General features: G+C 41.7%; 1 protein-coding gene across 1 annotated transcript in view; it reads right to left on the bottom strand.

Moving 5' to 3' along the window:
• Positions 1–18,091, bottom strand: part of UMAD1 (UBAP1-MVB12-associated (UMA) domain containing 1) — a 136,378-nt gene that overhangs the window by 60,106 nt on the left and 58,181 nt on the right. The window lies entirely within an intron of this gene.

Genomic DNA, 18,091 nt, shown 5'->3' on the forward strand with positions numbered 1-18,091 from the left:
AGCTGGACAAAGGATCATCAAAATAGGCTAAAAACTGCCATCCAATCATGTCTCTGCAGTACAAGCTACGTTGGGCATCATGTCCACAATTGAAAGATGGAGGTCTATGTAAAATGATATTGAGACCTGGGGTGCATGTGCATATTCTAGTGCACCTGTTATGGTCCTTTAAAACTGGAACCCGAAGTTCTAGATCGCATGCCAACTTCTAGTCATGTTCCCCAGAAGAAATTACTGTGATAGAGGGATAGGCCTGTGCCAAACTGTGAACTCCATCTCGTGTTGCGAGTATGATTTTTGTTCAAGGGCTCTACTTTATACTGTAACTTTCATTTTGGGGTATGACCACAGAATCATAGAACCATAGGGTGAGAAGGGACCGGTCTAGTCTAGTTGCCAACCTCCTTTATGGATTAGAGCAGTGGTTCTCTACCAGGGGTACCCATACCCCTGAGGATACATCAACTCATCTAGATAGTTACCTTGTGTTACAACAGGCTACATAAAAAGTACTAGCGAAGTCAGTACAAACTAAAATTTAATATAGACAATGACTTGTTTATACTGCTCTCTATATATACACTGAAATATACGTATAATATTTATATTCCAATTGATCTTTCTCTTATAATTCTATGGTCAAAATGAGAAACTTAGCAATTTTTCAATAATAGTGGCTGTACCACTTTTGTATTTTTATGTCTGATTTTGTAAGCAAGTAAAGATTATGTCTTTTTTTTTAAGTGAGGTGAAACTTGGGGTATGCAAGAAAAATCAGACTCCTGAAAGGGGAATAGTAGTCTGGAAAGGTTGAGTATCAGAGGGGTAGCCGTGTTAGTCTGGATCTGTAAAAGCGGCAAAGAGTCCTGTGGCACCTTATAGACTAATAGACGTATTGGAGCATAAGCTTTCGTGGGTGAATATCCACTTCGTTGGATGCATGGAAAGGTTGAGTATCTCTGGATTAGAACATCTAGTTTGTAGTGGAGACTTAATATCAAGTAGAAAGACTGTCTGAGAAGATAGTGACATTGCGCCAGATATTCTTCATAGTTGCATGATTATGATATAATTATGGCAAGATTATGACACATTTTGTACAAGATGGGTCATATAAGGTGTCAAGGTTCCTTCCCCACTCTGAACTCTAGGGTACAGATGTGGGGACCTGCATGAAAAACCCCCTAAGCTTATTTTTACCAGCTTAGGTTAAAACTTCCCCAAGGTACAAACTATTTTACCTTTTGTCCCTGGACCTTATTGCTGCCACCACCAAGTGTCTAACAAATATAACAGGGAAAGAGCCCACTTGGAAACATCTTTCCCCCAAAATTTCTCCCAAGCCCTACATCCCCTTTCCTGGGGAAGGCTTGATAAAAATCCTCACCAATTTGCATAGGTGAACACAGACCCAAAACCTTGGATCTTAAGAGCAATGAAAAAGCAATCGGGCTTTTAATAGAAGAATTTTAATTGAAGAAAAAGGTAAAAGAATCACCTCTGTAAAATCAGGATGGCAAATACCTTATAGGGTAATCAGATTCAAAACACAGAGAATCCCTCTCGGCTAAACCTTAAGTTACAAAAGACACAAAAACAGGAATATACATTCCATTCAGCACAACTTATTTTATCAGCCATTTAAACAAAACAGAATCTAACGCATATCTAACTAGATTGCTTACTGATTTTTTACAGGAGTTCTGACCTGCATTCCTGCTCTGGTCCCGGCAAAAGCAACACACAGACAGAGAGAACCCTTTGTTCCCCCCCGCTCCAGCTTTGAAAGTATCTTGTCTCCTCATTGGTCATATTGGTCAGGTGCCAGCGAGGTTATCTTAGCTTCTTAACACTTTACAGATGAAAGTGTTTTTCCTCTGGCCAGGAGGGATTTAAAGGTGTTTAACTTTCCCTTTATATTTATGACATAAGGTATCACTGGAAAAGTTATGATTTGCTGAATATGATTATCTTATTTGTGTGCATGTATCATTTTTGTATCTAAAGTTAAGAATATTGACTATATATCTGTATTTCAAATGTAGTTATACCTAGGTCACATCCACTAGGCAAGATGCTTCTAGTCTAGATAGCTAGTTGAGAAGCGCCTATTCAAGGTAATGGGTCATCAGGGGAAACAACAGGCCTTAGAAGAAGCTTATCCCCCACCTGGTGAGCCTTCCTGAGAACGCTCCAGACTGCCTGTAAGTAATGGCTGCTATGACTTAGTAGGGCGTGCAAGGGCATGTGACCAGACCACATGACACTGATCCCCATTTTGGGTACCTGTATTTTTCCACAAACCAGTCTGGAAACCAAGTTTGAAACAAAGGGTTCCTGCCATATGGAAAAGCTATATAAGGCAGGGAGTGACATCATCTGGGTTCTTCCTTCCCCCACAACTGAACACCTGACAGAAGCTCCGAAAGAAAAGGACTTGGAACAGGGGTGGGGATCCCAAGCTGCAAAGCAAATGCAGCTTGTGCCTTGAGAATCTGCAAGCCTGCTTGTATCATCAGTCAGGGTAAGAAACTGCTAATTCATATCCAATCTTTCTAGTATTATAGGCTTAGTTTGCGGTTTTATTTATTTACTAGGTAATCTGTTTTGATCTGTTTATCACTTATAATCATTTAATCTATCTTTTTGTAGTTAATAAACTTTGTTTTATGTTTTAATCTAACCCAGCTGAAGAGTCTGTGGAAAATCTCAGCTTCATTTAACACAAGTTGATTGTGCATATTCTTCTCCACATTGAGGGAGAGGTGAACTGAGTAATAAATTCATACTGGTTGTGGTTTCCATCAGGGCAGGATAGTACAGCTCTGGGGTCCTAGGCTGGGGGTTATTTTGGCTGTAGTCTCTCTACTGTTGGTTCATGCAATGGCTGGTCAGTGTTATATAACTGTAGCTGGGTGTGTCCCTGCATCTGTGAATGCTGGTGGAAGTGTAGGACCAGGAGTGGTCTATAACTTGTCACAGCAGCACAGTGCTGAGACGGAGTCCAGGCTGGTGAGTCAGACGGCTCAGTGGTACCCCAGTTCCAGCTGGCATCCTGGGGGGAACCCATCACGGCTATAACAGAGCAATCAAAGGCCATAATGTCGAATGACTCTCCTGTACTGGAATAAGGGGTCTTCTACCACTGAAGCCATTGATTTTGAGTGACTCTCTACACAGAAGCTGATGGGCAGAAATGGAGACTGGAACTCTCCCAGAGGAAGCACATGGGCAAAAAGGAGACAAGGTTTGTTTTTTAAAGGAAGAGGTGACTACTGCCACATGAAAGAAGACCAAGCTAAAGACGACAGGAAGGGCTACATAGCATAAGAATGCTGACCAAACTCAGGATTCTCCGGAGGGTTTGAGATCAGACTTGTGGGGGGCATGGGGAGGTGTGTTCATAATTTGCTGTTTTACAAAGATCTGTAACCCTCTAGTGTGCTTCATGGTTAAGAAATTATTTTGCTAAACTTGGGTTCCTTGTTGTCCCCAAAGGGTTTACCAGAGAGCTCCCTGCTAGCTAGACTCTGGGGAAATTATCTAAGCAACTGAGGGATTGGAAGGGGTGTGGTACTAGTTCCAGAGTGTAAGGCAACAAAACTGTGGGAATCCCACTGCCCAAGAAGGATGTCAGACAGGGGATCTGCACTTGGGAGCGTGCCTGAGAGATCCAGAGCTAGGAACAGTAACCAGTCATTACCCAGACCCAGGTGGGCTTAGAAGCATGTGGGATCCAGCTGTTAATGGACACACAATGGACTGGTATCCATCCATCCAAAGATGGTGACTGGACAGGAGGGAGTGAAAACTGCATATATGGCTTACTGACTCTTGGGAAACAGAGAAGAGAGGACAGATTTAAGGGCAGGGAGGGACTTGTTTGGGGTACTCTGTATCTGTCAGGTGGAAGACCTGCAGGGACTCCTGAATGGAACAGGAGCTGGCTAGGGAGAAACCTCAGATGGGAAAAGTTGTGAAGCTGTGGAAGAAGGGCTAAGACAAGACCCTGTGAGGTTGTTTTAGGTTGCTTTGGTTTGTTTTGATTTTTTGTTTATAAGTTAATACAGAAAACCCTGAGAAAAGGAAATGGAATTGTGCAATTGCTTGGAGCACGATTTCACCTTCCTTGCATGGTAGATCAGCCCACTGGCCTATAGTCTTAGTCACAACCAATTGTGTACTGAAAGAATAAACCATAGACGACGAAGCGGGTATTCACCCATGAAAGCTCATGGTCCAATATGTCTGTTAGTCTATAAGGTGCCACAGGCCTCTTTGCTGCTTTTACAGATCCAGACTAACATGGCTACCCCTCTGTAGCTACAAGCAGAGTTCTTTCACTTTTTAGGTCATAATACATAGACCTCAGAAGAGCACATCTAACAGAGCTGGTATCTGAAGTAGTGAACCATAGAAGAGAACGCAGAGGACAATCTGGCATACCCCCAACTGACATCTGCCATGTGTGATCAGTTTGAAATTATAACCCAGCACTACCAATCCTCCCAATGAGTCCCTCAGCCCAGAGGTCCAATCAGGGAACAGAATTTCTTTCTCATCTCAACCCATATGACTTAGATATGTCTTACTTGTATTAATCTGTTATCAGGCTGTTCTCATCTAAATTCTGCATCTTAATACAGGGGTGAATATCACACTTCCAACCTGCTCTCCACAAAACTGTACATCATTTGTCAGATCTTCTCTCACCTGCCTCAAGTGGTTACTATTCCCACAAACTCTGACACCTATACTAATGGGTAGATAACACTCAGTGGACCAGAAAAGTCATAGTAGTAGGGATACATTAATACCAGTGCTGTGAGTTTACCCTCTTATATTCCTCTGTTCCCAGAAATCTCCCCTAAATCAGTGTCAAAGCCATGTTGGAACTACACTTATGAGGAAGATAAGACAGGACAGTGCTAAAAACAAAAAAAATTCTTTCATAATAGCATGGTAAAGCATGTCCAAGGAACTGGTATCTTCAGGAACTCCTTGAGGGAAATTCTTTCAATTAACCTGGATTCATGGCTGCTAGCAGCAGAAAGAAGAGCAACATGTAGAGGTCAGCAAGAGAACTGAAGTGGCAGAGCTGGTCTAGGAAGAGTGTAACATTCTAACCTAGGGGTTCTCCAACTTCATTGCTCCAGGACCCCCTTCTGACAATAAAAATTACTACACAACACTGGGAAGATTAAAGTCAGGCAGGTGGTGGGGCTTGGGCTTCAGCCCTGGGCCCCAGCCATTCTAAGCCAGCCTGGCAACCTCTTTAAAATGGGGTTGTGACCCACTTTGGGGTCCCGACCCACAGTTTGAGAACTGCTGTTCTAACCTATAGAGATCAACAGTGGACCCAGCAAATCTGTAATGCATATAAAGATTGCAGAGTTCAGCATGAGGCATACAGCTCCAAGTTCAGAATAGTTATTAGCTTTGACCATAAATTTTTTTAAAAAAACCAAGACAACCCTTTAAAACATCCAGACAGCACTTTCTGGATTGTGATTTGTGATGCGAATCAAGGTATTTCTATTCTTAGCTCAGACAAACATTGCTGTTTGTATCCCAAGTGATTTTAAAAAAAAAAAAGAAAAAAAAAGAAAAAGAAAAACAGACTTCCAATATTTTTGTAATTACGTATTTTGGGGAAATTGAAACATGTTAATCAATTTCCCAAAATACTGGATTATCAAAAACATTTGTAATAAACTGCTGTCCTGAAAAAGTGTTCAAGATAAACAGACCTCTATAAAAATTATTTTACCATCAAAGCACAACATCTGTGACAACAGCAAATGATCATTAGTAAGCTAAATATATAAACTTTTCATGTTACATCTAATTGTTTTAAGAATTTGTTTACATAGTTTTAGTGAATATTCTGCTTTTCAGAAGTAAATTTATTTTAAAGTATTTAAATTTTTTTTCACATACTCTCTCAATTATACTACAGCTGTCTTGCACAGCCCAACTGACCATCTTCCATCATGAAAACAAACTGTACCACAAAATCTGAACTTCTTGATTAAAGAGCAAATGTTTTTCTGAGCCGAGCTAAAACTAGTGCAGCTGCTCTATTTCACTAAGCAAGCACCTCTTCTCCATTCAGCTGTGAAGAATGGCACTGACTGTAAATTGTTCTCCCTGATAGGTTCCACAATAAAAACAAACCACAATACTTTCAATTTTTCAAAGCCATTTTTTTAAAAAGTCTGCAGTACACTGGAAACAAGTGTTTTCTTTTGATTCACAGCCTTTTATTTCTACATAAACGTTCCTGTATGCATGCAAAAACAGGTCCCTGCAGGATACTCATAGTGACCGTTTATATTAACTTACCAGATGTACTAGACAGAAACTATACTGGCTAATTTAAAACAGGCTACTATTTAGCAGCTTAGTCTTTGACTAACTGAAAAGTATGATTGTGTTGGCTTATAGGAGAACTCATGAAAATGTTACAATTAGTATGTAGTATCTCACAATTTTTTTTTTTTTTTTACAATTTCTTAATTATTCAGTATTTTGTCCCAAGCATAGGCTCCAATTCTGTAGAGACTTACACATGTGCTTAACTTCACACATTGTAGAGCAGTCCCACAGAAGTCAATGTGCGGATATGTTTAAATCTTTGCAGGACTGGGGCCATATTTAGTAAAATCTGGAATGAATTACTTTTGTATGTATTTTATTTCATATAAAATAATTTCATTATGACCTGTGGCAGCACTGACGTGCAGATGCATTTACTAATAATGCATCAACAGTAGAACAGAAAGGCATGAAACATAAAAAAAGTCACAATCTACTTGAAAAAAATTTTTCTTAAAACTGATTTCTGCCATTTTAGAGGAATAATGGTTCTTATAGTGGATCTTCATTATCCTATTACCACCTTCTTGTGGAGCACGGCAGGGATAGCTCAGTTGTTTGAGCACTGGCTTGCTAAACCCAGGGTTGTGAGTTCAATCCTTGAGGGGGCCATTTAGGGATCGGGACAAAAATTGGGGATTAGCCCTCCTTTGAGCAGGGTGTTGGACTAGATGACCTCCTGAGGTCCCTTCCAACCCTGATACTCTATGAATGTATTATCAGGAAATCGTTCACAGCCGGATTAATTTCTATATTCTAAGAACAGTATGAATGGCTATAACAAAATTACAACTAAATATGTAATCAGAGAGAAAAAAATAAATAAAAAGGGTAGTAGCGACCAGAAATATTTTTATGTAGCAGAAACACTTTTCATTTTAACATAGTGGAAAGATTTGTTTTTTTTTTCTCTGTAAACTAATATCAACTATAACCCAAAATTTAGAGCCTAGTCCTGCAAGCCACTGAATGCCTTCATCTCCCATAACAGTCTGAGAAAGTGTTAAGTTCCTTGCAGGATGATGCCCATTAAAATTAATTATTTTCTCAGTAATCATATCATTAATTTCTCCCCTTCATCTACCATAATAGTGACATTTGAGATGGATGATGAATACCAGGTTGCTTACACATTGCCTTGGAACGTTAAGTGTGCCATTTTTGGAATTAGACCCTTTTTTCCACTTGACTGCCAAAGTTAGTCTTCTTTTTTCATTCTTGATTTTGCACCCCATTACTGACCAGTATGTTTTAAATTTTGAACTACCATAATCCTTTAAACAGTCTAAAAGTGAGTTCTGAAGGAACTGAAAGATCAGTACTTAGTTTGCTCAGCAAAGTGTTTGGGACAGATAATATGTCAAGAAGCAAGATGTAATTCTATGTACAATGTGAAGTCCATTTTGAAAGCAATACTTTTAATTTAATTTAACATTTCCGGACTCTTCTGCTGAAGCCACCCTATAAACTGACAATAAGCCCAATCCAACTCCCACTGAAGTAAATGAGAGTCTTTTCATTGACTTCAATAGGAGTTGGATCAGGTCTATTGGCACTATGAGATGATAGTGTCAGATCTGGACCACTTTCCATTCTGCTGGTATATTGATACAATCAAATAAAAACATTTATTCTAAATATTTTACTTCCTTACATAAATCTTTATTATCTGCACATAACTCTCTTGGTAACCATTACAGTCAATTGTGTCAAAGTGGTTTGCCATGCACGAGTACAGATTTCCAAACACAGCCTGCCATGTAAGAAGGAATAAGTACCTTAACTTCAAGAGAGCTGCTTCCTCATGTACCATTGGCTAAATTCAGTCCATCAGCTGCATATTTGTTTTTTTTCCGTTTATGCAGCTGAATTTACTGAATACTACATTATCCTCTCACCAACATTTGATATCTATTAACTTTAATGTTCATTTGGAAAATATATATCAAAATATTTTGTCAGAGAAAAAACTATTATGTATACAAAGAAGTCAATTGGAAAACCTCATTATACATGAAAATAGGAATTATTTGCTTAATTTCACTTTTAATCTTAAACTGCTTTGATGTAAAAAACCAAAAACGTTAGAATATATAAACTTTCAATTTCTTTTCACCTATATAACTTAAAACCACAAATTTATTTAAATTAGTAAAAAAAAAAAAAAAAAAAAAGCAACATTGCTGCCACACTGAAACCTTATACTCAAAGTTTCAACCTCAATCAACTTTTATGGAAAAGTTCTGAACCCCTGAAAAACAGGATTGACAACAGAAGTGCTGACCTCATGTTAATGACATGAATGGTGTCATTAGGTTGCTCTCAAAACTCTCTTACACAAAATTAAGTTCATGTCTTGAGACAGTTGATTTAAAGCTTTCCTTTAAGAAATTCAAAAAACACTTCTACTGGTTTCACCTTTCTTATGCCTCAGAGCAATGTCAGTATAGAATTTTCACGTTAATTACTGTTATTTTGCACAAGTACTTATGTATGGGAAAGTTTACTTCTAGCAACAAGGGTTAACATTTCAGTTTTACATTTACTGGTTTGTATATTTTATTTATATACCTCAAGTACTGGTGAAGAGAAAAAAATGGTTCTCCCCCAGCACATGTAAAACTCTGATATTTTATTTTTTTGAAAAAGAAAAAAAAATACAGACTCTATACCAGGAATCTGAAGCCAAGAGAGACAACAAAAGAGGAGTTACATGAACCTGTAATTCACCTTTCAAAGTTTAAGTTGTTAGTATTCTTCTGGTAATTTAATGTAAACTTTTATTCTTTCTGTACAAGCTACCTATTTTACCAAGAATGCACTGTATTTTCAGTTCTGTGTATTAAGAAACCAAACATGAATGATCAGTTGGGATGGAAATATTTCTTTCTGCAGAAGTTTCTCAGTGGAGCAGAGGAGCAGCCTCTGCTTGGCTGCTACTTGACAGAGCCTTGACTCCTCCACTTCCCAAATATGCCAGCCAATGCAGCTTCACTGGCTTTCTATAGAAAGTAATCTGTTTCCAGTATATGACTAGTGCAGATTACTTCCTCTCTTTTAGTGGGGTAGAAGAAGGCAAGAGGGAGAAGGAGAGGAGACAGGGGAAGAACAGAGAGCAGATGACAGGATGAGGAGATCGAGCATCTTCTCTGGTTTAATTTTCTACTTTCTGTATTAAGAAAATTTCCTCTGTAAAGTTTAAAAATATTCATGATGCATGTTCAACTGTATGTCACCCAATGGATGTCTGTGTAGTTGATTTTCTTCTGAGTCCAGTATCTGGTACAGTAGTTTCCAACTCAGAGGTATTCAAGAAATCACCTCTCTTCTACCCCATCATCACATCAATTGGCTTCCAGCATTAGTTTTTTCTCTTTGCCCATGGCACTGAAAATATCTCTGGAAAAACCATATTTGTCAAGTCTCTGTTTAGGTCTCTTCCCAAATTCTTCCTCAAATCATCCCTTATTTACAAGTCTCTTGATATTCATATTGTCATTGCTTCCCACGTTGGCTACAAGTAGAAATTCTGCTTAATTCTTCAGACTACCATTGGCCATTTTGTCATTTCTCAGTCTGGCATCTGAGAAAAACATTTTTTTTTCCAGATAGTCCAATACACAATTTTACTAGCAAATCTTCTGGGTAGAAATGGCTTGTCCTCTAATTCTCTCTGCTATGGCTATGAATAGTCTGGGAGATTTCTGGAACAGCTTTGTCCGTTCTAGATAGAAGATCTGCAAACATCTAGCGAGTGAAGTCATCATTCCTCATTAGAGCTGTGAGGCTTGGGGAAGGAGGCAGAATGTATGGAGTGAGGTGGAATGGGGAAACCACATTTAGTAGGAACTTGGGGTACAGCCATAATGAGACTGTGTCTTTATGAAAGGAGGTGAAAGGGGAATTACTCATCATGATTCCCAGTTCACCAATCCTCCTTACTGATCTAATGGCAACGAGGAAAGCAAATTTCATGGAGAGCAGGGACAGAGAGCAGGAGGCTAGAAGTTCAAATGGAGCGTTTATTAATGAGGTGAGAACTAGGCTGAGGTCTCACTGGGGAGTGGTAGGCTGAATGGGTGGGTATTTCCAGAATGGACAGTCAAGGGGTAGGTAAAAATAAAATGGCCTTCCACTGGAGGGTGGAAAGTGCTAATGGCAACTGCATGCACATTGATGGAGTGGAGGGCAAGTCCCGAATTTCTTTAGATAGAGGAAATAGTCTAAGTGCATGGAGGTTGGGGGAGAAGAGTAGTTCATCGGTCTGACTAGTCAACGACCAGAGTGTCACCCTGCAAGTGAGCCTCAAGTCTTCCCCTTGAGCAATACTGGGTGTATTTGGTGTTGGTGTGGGGTGTGAAAAGGTCTCTTATTGGGGTCCCTCATTGACCAAAGATGTCCCCGATTACCATGCCATATAACTCCTATTCATGGCAGGTTGCAAAGTTCCTGCTGAAAGGATCAGCAATTACATTCTGTTTCCCCAGTAGGTAGGCTGCTGTCAAAAGGATATGATGTGCAATGCACCATTCCCATAGGCATACTGCTTCTGCACACAGGGCTCGGGACCTCATGTCACCTTTTTTTGTGTGTGTGTGTAGTAGACCCTGGTTGTATTGTCTGATATGATGAGGACATGATAGCTATGAATGGCTGGGTAGGAACATGCAGCAAGCTCTGCACACTGACCAGAGTTCCAATATGTTTATGTGCATCCTTGTCTCTTGTGGGGTCCAGGTGCCTTGTATCATGTGGTCTCCCATGTGGGTGCCTTAGCTCACAACAGACACTCCATTATGATCCTCACACTCAGCAAGGATAGAAGGAAGATCATCCCTGATCAGATTTGTAATGGCTCTGTCCGCCATTTTAGTGAAGAGAACTTTTGGCGGGATGCTGAGCAAGATGTGTATAGGTTGGTGCATAAAGGAGTAGACTCTTTATAGTCATAGTTGTAGACAATGCAGGTATAGTTGAGTGAAGGGCATGACACATGTGCATGCCGCCATGTGCCTCAAGAGGGAAAGGCAGGTCCTGGCCAAGACCGAAGGGTGTGGCACTCAAAGTTACTGTTTCTCGCAGCGTCTGGAATCTGTCCCATGTCAAATAAGCTTGAGCAGATGCTTTTTTTTGCCTTGCTATTTAGGGGAAGGGTTGTTTTTTGTTTTTGTTTTTTTAAAATAAAGACTTGCTAGCTAGTAAGTCTGCCGTGAAAAGTGACATTTTGTATATTTGTTAATATCACTTTTCACAGCAGACTTACTCAGCTCTGGAAAGCTGTGGGACAAATTAAGCCCTTGAGGAAAGGTGGGTAGGGGGGGCCAAAGGGTGATAGGGGGATAGATGGGAATCAGGGGAGATGGGAGAGGTAAGCCTAGAGCGAGAGCCTGGGGCCCTGGTGCACAGATGGGGACTGGAGGAGGCAGCGAGGGTTGGGGTGATGTGCAGGGGGTGAGTCCGGAGCCTAGATCCCTGCGGCTGGGGGATGGAGTCTGCTGCCGCACGGCCAGAGTCTGTTGCCCACCATCCCAGGGCTTAAGCTTGAAGCCCGAGCCCCACTGTCCCCAGGTAGGTGAGGAACTCATGCTGCCTGCCTGCTCCTACAGCGTTTGTGGCTCCAGGGAACAGAGACCAGCCCCTGCTGGCGGCCCTGGGGGAGGGTTACTCCCCGCCCCCATATCACCACCCAGGAGGCTGTGGCTGCAAGAAAAGCCCCTGGTGGCTGCATTTGAGAAATGCTGCCTTACGGCATTTTTGAGGAGATTCATAGCTATGTTGATGGTAAACTTGTGGGGCCCTGTAGCATTCTGATGGTGGTGCGTGGAAAAACTCTCTTTGGTGCTGGTGTATGAATGCCCAAAGATCTTAATGTGGTTCTGCAGTCCTTCAGGGAGTATAGAAAATCATCCATCTTCTGGCTGAAGACGTGATTCGTCAAAGGGAAGATCCTCAATTACGTTCTCCACATCCCTTGGGAAACCCCTGAGGAGTGTAACCAGGATTCCCTACTCAGGACAATTCCTGTTGCCATCAAACACGAAACCATGTCTACTGAATACACTGCAGCTTGAAGCTTGGACCTGGAAAGCAGCGTGCCTTGCTTTAAAACTGCCTGGAACTGGTTGCAGTCTTGAAGTGGTAACTGCTGGTGAACTCAGCCATCTATCCATAGTTGATAAAGTCAAAACTTGGCCATCAAGGATAAGTAGTTGGAGATACGGAATTGGAGTGCGGCAAGGAGAAGACCTTTCTGTCCAAGAGGTCCAGTCTCTTGCCCTCCCTATCTGTCGAGCTGGAGCGCAGGTGTTGCTTGGACAGCTCTGATGCCGCCTGGGCGATTAGTGAGTTGGATGGAGGATGAGAGAATAGAAACTCTGACCCCTGGGGGAAGAGAGGGGAGGAACACGCAGAACCTCTTCTCAGCCCCTTTCGGTGTGGATATGCATATGGCCGAGGTGTGCCATATAGTGCATGCCAGTTGAAAGATGGCATCGTTGATTGGGAGTGTCAACCTCCCTGGTACTGATGTGTGTCGGATGTCAAGTAGCTGGTATTGACACTTCTGTACCTCTTCTAATGGGATCTCAAGAGTGTTGGTTATTCTCTACAGTAGCTCCTGGAACTGGTGATAGTCATCTGGGGGAGAAGAAAGGGTTGATGAGACATCCATATCTGGGAAAGATGATGGAAGCCTCTCCGGATCAGTCAGAGATGGGCTGATGGGTGAATATCTAATGCTATGTCTGAGCATCTACCTGACGAGGATTGTGGGTGGCGACGTGGGGGACTCCTCCTCAACCAAGCAGGACCATTCCAGAAGTGACTACTGTGGCCACAAGCTCCAGTATGACTAAGCCGGTTGATCCTGCTGTTGTTGAGCATGTGTCCAGGGGGCCGGGTACCAGCTCTGCAGGTAAGGCAAGGTGGGGAACTGTCACAGTGCGGTCGGAACCTTGCAGTAGTTGTGCTTCTCGAATGGGAGCAGTGGGCTGTGTTGAACATTCATGTCATCGAAATCGGAGGAATAAGAGACCTCCATGAATGGTGGAGCCACCGGAATGGGGGGTGGCAGGAACATAGAAGGAGAGGGAGCCCTCTGAGTGGGTGAGTGGATTGGGGCTCATGGCGACCTCAGTCCTTACAATGCAAACAGCTTGTGGGGACCCAGAGCAATTCTGAATCTCCCTGGGGTCATTGGTATCTGGTTTGCTAGCAGGATTGGTACTGGTAGAAGCATTTGTCTTGGGACTGACTGTTCACAGTACCCTGGTGAAGCCGAAGTAAGCAGAGTACCAGGATCTGTGTTCAGTACCGATGGATCTGGTGATCGGTGCAGCCTTTTCTCACTCTTGTGGGCCTTGGAACATGTAGTTCCTTCGTGGCTGGAACTTTTGGATGGTGCCAAGTCCTTCTTGGACTTGGAGGAAGACTTACTGCCATGCTTATGCGTATGCTTCCTTGGCCCATGGCTAGGCCCTGGTGCAGGGTCCTTAGCATTGGTACTGGCGGAACCTGATGGAGGCTCTGCGGTAGGAGGACAGCTCTTCACTTGCTCAGGCTAATGTACAGGGGGCGGGTTCCCCGGCCAGGATCTGATGCCAGTCCCATGGCATCCTCCGTGAGGTGCTTCTTGAGACAGAGAGCACAGTTTTCTCATCTACGGGCAGGGAAGGGAGGCAGATACTGCACCTAGACATGATGTGGAATTCCCCCAAGCAGTATAAACACTGCTGGTGCTCGTCGCCAATGGAAAACAAGCAAGGGCAGTGTTTGGAAGGAAAACCACTGAAGCAGAATCCCAAGCCCTTAATCCTATAAAAACAACTTGAAACTAGAAAATTTAGAACAAAACAATACAATCTTAACTATCAACAATTATAAAAACAGGTTTTCTAAAAGATTTGGAAAATGAGTCACCAAGAACAAGAGGATAGTAGAAGCTGCAACTCAAACCATGCGAAGGTGAGAAGGAACTGGAGATACCTGTGGCCAAAACCACAAGACAATGCAGAGATGCATATGCGGACCATCCAACTGTACTACTTTCAAAAGCTCCAGGCTCAGGCACATAACTCTCAGTTGAATGCAATAGGGACCACCACTCAAAGAAGAATCCTTTAATTCATAAACAGTAGAAAAATCTATAAACATGTATACATCTATAATCTAGATTTTGATTTAAAGACTCATCTGATCCGAATTCTCTCTCTCTGTAACCAATGACAATTTTTATACAGGAGGAACTATTCTTTTGGAGATTGGACACTTTTGATTTGAGGGGAAGGAAAAGGTTAAGATATCACTCTATACTTTAATATCATAATAGCTGTGTTTTACTCATATCCCTCTCCCCCTGGAGATTTTGAGTACAAGTGAAGAATCATCACCAGGATGTGAATTGAACAAGCTCCCTTTAGCTTTAAGCATTGCACAGTATTAGGAAATAGCCTTTTCAGATTTTTTTTCCGTTTGATAAGAGTTTCCAATTAACTCACATATGAGATCCAGGCACTAGAGCAATATTAGCAAGAAAAGTCAGGTGACATTCCTTAAAGGCTCAGAAAGGAAGCTTATAAAGGGCATTTAAAATGAGGTCAAGATTCAAAAAATAAATTCTTCATGAAATAACTATCAATGAAAGCAATGTATTTTGCTGACTTGCTTCAGACACAGGGAAGAAATTAATACTGAAAATTGGTAAAGCTCAATATACCTACTGGAACACCAAAATGTATCACATACAATAATCAGATGTGGGGTCTGAAGAAATTTTATCTTGGATGTCACAAGGACACAAAATACTTTTTCTGAAATCTCATCTATTTCAGATTTATAAGGATTTGTTAACAAAGTACAAGGCACGACATGCTGAAGTCTAGATGTTAAGTCAGAAATAAGCAGAGCTGGCAGAAAGTATTTCAACAAGATAAAATGTCTTTGGATTCAACTTCCACTGAGATAAAATACCCAGGCTGAGTCAATTGGATACTCTGATGAGCTTTCATATGAAGTAAATCCTGAAGGAATACCTAACCACTGTAAAGCATTCGTTGTTTATGAGGAAAAATTCTGCTTTTCAGGGTCCCATCCTCTCCTTATTGATGCTATATTACAAAATGGTCTCTGTCATAAATATAAAGGGAAGGATAACCACTTTTCTGTATACGGTGCTATAAAGTCCCTCCTGGCCAGAGGCAAAGTCCTTTTACCTGTAAAGGGTTAAGAAGCTCAGATAACCTGGCTGGCACCTGACCGAAAATGACCAATGAGGGGACAAGATACTTTCAAATCTGGAGCGGGGGAAAAGGCTTTTGTCTGTCTGTGTGATACCTTTGCTGGGAACAGATCAAGGAAGCAAGCCCTCCAACTCCTGTAAAGTTAGTAAGTAATCTAGCGAGAAAATGTGTTAGGTTTTCTTTGTTTTGGCTTGTGAAATTCGCTGTGCTGGAGGAAATGTGTATTCCTGTTTTTGTGTCTTTTTGAAACTTAAGATTTTGCCTTGAGGGATTCTCTAGGTTTTGAATCTGACTGCCTGTAAGATTATCTTCCATTCTGATCTTACAGAGTTATTCCCTTATCTTTTTTTGTTCTTCTAATAGAGTTCTGTTTTTTAAGGATCTGATTGGGTTTTTTGGGTGTTAAAAATCCAAGGCTGGTCTGTGCTCATCTTGTTTATTCTCAAGCCTCCACAGGAAAGGGGGGGTAAGCGCTTGGGGGAATATTTTGGGGAAATAGGAACTCCAAGTGGTCCTTTCCCTGTTCTTTGTCTAAATCACTTGGTGGTGGCAGCATACTGTTCAAAAACAAGGTGAAGTTTGTGCCTCAGGAAAGTTTTTAACCTAAGATGGTAAAAATAAACTTAGGGGGCCTTTCATGCGGGTCTCCACATCTGTACCCTAGAGTTCAGAGTGGGGAAGGAACCCTATAGTCTCATTTTGATTTTTTTTTTAAAAGGGTCCAGAATTAAAATTTATTGTTAAACATGGTTATTTAAAGCATATGGAAGACTTTTTTCTCAATAATCTGCACTTTGCCTTTTACTCTAATTTGAATACATATAATGCTGGCATCGGTTATTTGACAAAGTACAACAGTCTCACAAATTCAAATGTCAGAATGTAATTTTCCATTATAAAAATCCCTTATAACTTTACAAAAATATTTCTATGTTGGACCAATTGAGAGAGGACCATAATTTCATGAGGTGATAGTTTGTCTTAACACTACTGAAGCTAATCATAGAATCATAGAATATCAGGGTTGGAAGGGACCTCAGGAGGTCATCTAGTCCAACCCCCTGCTCAAAGCAGGACCAATCCCCAATTAAATCATCCCAGCCAGGGCTTTGTCAAGCCTGACTTTAAAAACTTCTAAGGAAAGAGATTCCACCACCTCCCTAGGCAACGCATTCCAGTGTTTCACCACCCTCCTAGTGAAAAAGTTTTTCCTAATATCCAACCTAAACCTCCCCCACTGCAACTTGAGACCATTACTCCTTGTCCTGTCCTCTTCCACCACTGAGAATAGTCTAGAACCATCCTCTCTGGAACCACCTCTCAGGTAGTTGAAAGCAGCTATCAAATTCCCCCTCATTCTTCTCTTCTGCAGACTAAACAATCCCAGTTCCCGCAGCCTCTCCTCATAAGTCATGTGTTCCAGACCCCTAATCATTTTTGTTGCCCTTCGCTGGACTCTCTCCAATTTATCCACATCCTTCTTGTAGTGTGGGGCCCAAAACTGGCCACAGTACTCCAGATGAGGCCTCACCAATGTCGAATAGAGGGGAACGATCACGTCCCTCGATCTGCTCGCTATGCCCCTACTTATAATCCCAAAATGCCATTGGCTTTCTTGGCAACAAGGGCACACTGCTGACTCATATCCAGCTTCTCGTCCACTGTCACCCCTAGGTCCTTTTCCGCAGAACTGCTGCCTAGCCATTCGGTCCCTAGTCTGTAGCTGTGCATTGGGTTCTTCCGTCCTAAGTGCAGGACCCTGCACTTATCCTTATTGAACCTCATCAGATTTCTTTTGGCCCAATCCTCCAATTTGTCTAGGTCCTTCTGTATCCTATCCCTCCCCTCCAGCGTATCTACCACTCCTCCCAGTTTAGTATCATCCGCAAATTTGCTGAGAGTGCAATCCACACCATCCTCCAGATCATTTATGAAGATATTGAACAAAACCGGCCCCAGGACCGACCCTTGGGGCACTCCACTTGATACCGGCTGCCAACTAGACATGGAGCCATTGATCACTACCCGTTGAGCCCGACAATCTAGCCAACTTTCTACCCACCTTATAGTGCATTCATCCAGCCCGTACTTCTTTAACTTGCTGACAAGAATACTGTGGGAGACCGTGTCAAAAGCTTTGCTAAAGTCAAGATACAATACATCCACTGCTTTCCCTTCATCCACAGAACCAGTAATCTCATCATAATGCAATTAGACTGAAGTAATGACAAATATAGTAAAAAGTTCTGCGATAAGATATTGTGTAATTATCTAAATCCCTACCCCCATCCCCTGGTTTGTTATGAACACCAGTGTATTCAGTGTTGCATGGTTGAAGCCCCAAGTTTACAGCCTAAAGCAATAATCAGTTGGAGACTCAGAGAGAGGCAGTGGTGGGGAAACAGAAAGATGGGGTCCAGTGCAGGTTTTTATTGTGAGCCCTCTGCCCCCAAACATTAGGGAGTATAACACTTTTA

This window comes from Lepidochelys olivacea, assembly GCF_965140295.1.
Source record: "Lepidochelys olivacea isolate rLepOli2 genome assembly, chromosome: 2".
In the NCBI taxonomy this organism is placed as follows: Eukaryota; Metazoa; Chordata; order Testudines; family Cheloniidae; genus Lepidochelys; species Lepidochelys olivacea.